Source organism: Piliocolobus tephrosceles, chromosome 11 (assembly GCF_002776525.5).
Source record: "Piliocolobus tephrosceles isolate RC106 chromosome 11, ASM277652v3, whole genome shotgun sequence".
In the NCBI taxonomy this organism is placed as follows: Eukaryota; Metazoa; Chordata; class Mammalia; order Primates; family Cercopithecidae; genus Piliocolobus; species Piliocolobus tephrosceles.
The window spans coordinates 108,791,821-108,796,266 of NC_045444.1; the positions used below are offsets into that span (position 1 = coordinate 108,791,821).

Consider the following 4,446-nt stretch of genomic DNA (forward strand, 5'->3'; position numbering starts at 1 on the left):
GTATAAAATATTGAATCAATTACCAACAGGCCTTTATTTTCTGCTCCTAATTTCGAAATGTATTTGGACTCGAGGTATGGGACTAATGTCACTGCTTATCAAACAATTTTCTGGAAATCTTAATGCACAAAAATTTCAGGATTTATATATTCAAAAATAAATTATATCTTAAATGAAATTAAGAAAAAAAGACGAGGGAAAGGAGAAAATATAGTTTATATTCGGTGTGAATAGCTTTCAATATCTTCCAGGTGGGGGCAACAGTAAGTCACTTTTGAGAGAAGGGAGAACAGGCTCTTTAAGCTCCCTCAGTCCAGTTACAGAAGATGAAATGACTTCCTGGCAGTAACACCGTGAATAAAACAACCACAAGCTTCCAGGAGATGAGACTTCTGGGCTCTGCTCCAGACAACACCCGGCCATGAGCAACAGGGCCTCCCGCCCTGGGCGCACCGCCACCTCCGCCGCTCGGAGTCTGCCCCGAGCGCGCACGCGCGCCGTGCACCTGCCCCATCGCGTCCAGCTGCTGCCTGCGGGTTCTTCCAGCAGCTCCCGGCACGCCCGCGCTGTGCCGGCGGGGAGTGTCCGTCACTCTCAGCGCTCAGGATCTCTCCCTTTCCAGGACCGCTACGAAGCAGGGAACCCTTTTCCTGTCACGTTTACATCCCATTCATTCTTCCTCCGGGCAATTTAAGTCCATTCACAGCCGCCACAGATGCACGTGTGCGGGCGCGCAGCTGCATCTTTAAAGAAACTCTCAAGTCCTGGCCGCCAGAAAACCAGCTTTCGGGCGGGGCCGCCGGGCTCCCCCTCCCCTTGCCTCCTCTCTGAAGATCCTTGTGCTCTAGGGAGGGATGGCCGCACACTCTGACGAGGACGAAGGTGGTGCATAACGCGGAGGTCAATTTTGCACAGTCCGGGCAAGAGAGACCTCCCACCAGCATCCCCGCCTGTTCAGTTTCCCTCTCTGGCCCAGCGCGAAGGGCGAGGGGCGACAGAAGCCCGAGGGACAGAAACCCGAGGCCCCTCAGTGGCCGAGTTGGGAGACGGTGTGAGTCCGGGAGAGCCCGAGGGCCGCAGGGAGAGGGCGCAGAAGGTCGAGCGCACAGAGCCAGAAGCCCCCTCTTCTCCCGCCGCGCGGGGCTGGAGGCGCAGACGCCAGGCCGCGGTGCGGCCCGGCTATGTGTCGCTCCTCCGCGCACCGCCCGCCGCAGCCCGTGCCCTCGAGATGCCGCCGCCGCTGCCCCCCGTCGAGCCCGCGGCCGCACCCTCGGGCCGATACTTGAGCCAGCAGATGACCCAGGTGACAACGACTGAGAAGAGTGCCAAGATGCTGGCCACCGACAAGCAGATGGGCCCCACGGGCGAGGGTGAGGGCGACCCAGCGGCAGGTGCCTCGCCAGGGGGCGCTCCTCCTCCGGGGGGTCCCCCGCCGCCGTAGTGGTTGACAAAGATGAGGCCGGTGAAGAGCAGCACCACCATGGAGAGGAAGGAGAAGACCACGCACACGCAGCCGGCGGTGAGCGCCGCGCGCTTGCAGTTCTGGCAGCTGTCGTAGGAGCCCGGGGCGCGCAGGCCGGGGCGGGCGCGAGGCCCGGGGGCCGCGTCCTCGGCAGGCGGCGGCGGCTGCGGCGGGGCCGGGGAGGGCGGCGGTGGCGGTGCCGGGGTAGGCGGAGGGGCAGCAGCGGGCGCGGGCCGGCGCGCGGGCAGCGGCGGGAGGCGGTCCTGGGGCAGCGGATCGTGCGCGGCGCGCAAAGCCAGCGGGAAGGCCTCGGCGAGCTTGGTGTTGTTGGGCAGGCCGTGCACGCGGCTGTCGGGCAGCGGCGTGCGGTGGCGGCACACCGGGCACGCGATGGCGCCGGGCGGGCAGAGCCAGGGCGGCGGGCGCGGCGGGCGCTCAGGCGCGGCGGCAGCGGCGGCGGCGGCGGCGGCGCGGAGCTGCAGCTGGCTCAGGCACTCCTGGCAGAAGGTGTGCAAGCACGCCAGCAGCTTGGGCGCGCGCCGGTCCGCGTCGAAGTAGTTGTAGCAGATTTTGCACTCGTAGTCCTCGAGCGGAGCGAGGCCAGAGACCGTCTCCGCTGCATCCCGGGCTCCTGCGTCTCCGCAGTCCGGGGCTCCCTCCGCGGCGACCCCAGCTCCCTCCCGGCTCCCGGGGCTGCTGCTCCGGCTCTGCTGGCTGCCGCCGCTGTCGCTCGCCGGCGCTGCCATGGCATGATCCGCCCCTCATCGGGGGCAAGGTGAGGTGCCTTCCTCCCCCTGCACCGTCGCCTGGGCTCCGGGCGGGGAGGAGTCGCTTCTGCCTCCCCCCTCTGACTGCTGTCGCCTGGCGGGGGAGGCACCGCTGGCTGGGCCAGGCGGGGGCGCAGCAGCGACCGCCTCCCCCTCTCGCCTCCCCGCCCCCCGCCCCCGGCGCGTGCACCGCGGTCCCTCCCGGTCCCTGGGCTCCTCTGCAGTCCCCCTCGGCCCCCTCAACGCAGCTTTCCTAGCAGATTAGGATATCGGTTTTTGTTGGACTTGAAATTGGGAGTTGAGGGCGGCCTGGAGGCGCGCGGGAAGGAGATTTGGGGTGCGGCTGCTCTATAAAGATGTTACCTTTCACCCCAGCAGCACCCCCCGCCCCCTACGCGGGGTCGTGGCAGGAAACCGAGTGCTGAGTTTTCCTTCTTTTTCTTCCTCAACACGACTTCCTCACCAGTGTGGTTCTGTTTATCCTCCTCGCCCTGGGGCTGGGTCCCTGGCGAAGCCTCCTTTTCACCCACCCACCCCCAAGCCAGAGCTCACCAGTGATGTAATGCGGGACCCGCGCGGGGAGGGGAAGCGGCAGCCTGAACGGCCTGGCAGCGGCGGTTCCTTCTCTTCGTGAAAATCGTGATCTCATCTCTCAGTCCAAGGGCGAAAAACAGCCATCACCAGGCCGTTCACGCTTTGTGCTTTTGTTAGCAGAGCCCAGGCAGCCCTGCAGTCCACATCTAGGGTGCAAACGGAGCGGCGGCGTTTTCCTTTTATCATTTAGAGGAAATTTTTTAGCTGAACAGTATTTTTATTTCTCCCTCTCTCTCGCTCAGAAATATTGCTGAAATTTAAAGGAGGACGAAGACACAGATTCATAGCTGGGTCTTGCTGTTTTCCTGAAGCAGACCACAGCGGATCGAGGTAGCTATTTCGTTGGTGCACAGGCAGGCGTTCACAGAGGCAGAGAGGGGAGAAAGTTGTCAAACAGGTTCACAGATTGTCAAAGTGCGGCTTAAACCGAGTTCCTGGGCTCCCCTCACTGGTTTCGTCCACTTAAACTTTTAACAGACACATGTAGAGAGCTGAAACTCCAGGGGTAACATGGGACAGGTCTTCTTGATTTAATGAAAACAGAAGATCAGTTGGACCCGGTAGCAAGAACTAGGGCTTGTTTAAAAAGCACTGGGTAGGTGACAGGAGTGGTGGGCTTGAGGACCATCTGAGGTGCGGTGTTCAGATATTCCTAACCAGAAAGTCTGTGCCCTGGTTTCTCCAGGTTGGGCCTCCTCTATGAGCAGGGAACCCCCCTTCCCCCTCAACACAAGAAAAGATGGCTTTGGAATATTCTGGATTCCCACAGTTGGGAATGTTCCTACTGTTTTTTGCAGATTCTCTGCAGAAGACAGCAAGATGCCCCCAGGGAATGTTTGTGAAAAGGATGATTGGATGGGAAGCAAGCTGAAGAAAAAGAAGAGAGAGGCCGGGCGCGGTGGCTCAAGCCTGTAATCCCAGCACTTTGGGAGGCCGAGACAGGTGGATCACGAGGTCAGGAGATCGAGACCATCCTGGCTAACACGGTGAAACCCTGTCTCTACTAAAAAAAATACAAAAATCTAGCCGGGCGAGGTGGTGGGCGCCTGTAGTCCCAGCTACTCAGGAGGCTGAGGCAGGAGAATGGCGGGAACCTCCCGGCGGAGCTTGCAGTGAGCTGAGATCCGGCCACTGCACTCCAGCTTGGGTGATAGAGCGAGACTCAGTCTCAACAAAAAAAAAAAAAGAAGAAGAAGAAAGAGAGAAATCAGTAAATCACCAATGTACAGACAAGAGATGGGGAAGATGACTTATAAATATAGTTTCTATGACATTTGAAAATACATTTTTTACTCTATGCTAATAGTGAATGTGATGTCTTCAGTTTGAAGGGCTTTAAGTGAAGCTCATTAAAACCCACTACTTTCCATTTTCTAGTTTTTAATTTTGTAATTATTACTTGGGATAATAATATTCTTTCGATTTTTTAAGCATTTCACTTTGCGGTGGGATGGTGATCAGAGAGGGCAGGTTGAGGGGACATCCTGAGAAGGCCTTAGTCTGGCCTTGGAATATTACAAAGTGACACTAACCAGGCCGGGCGCGGTGGCTCAAGCCTGTAATCCCAGCACTTTGGGAGGCCGAGACGGGCGGATCACGAGGTCAGGAGATCGAGACCATCCT

At 59.1% G+C, this 4,446-nt stretch overlaps 1 pseudogene; it reads left to right on the forward strand.

The window, feature by feature from the left end:
• Nucleotides 1-421: 421 nt before the first annotated feature.
• Nucleotides 422-3,694, forward strand: LOC111545729 (annotated as a pseudogene).
• Nucleotides 3,695-4,446: the final 752 nt, after the last annotated feature.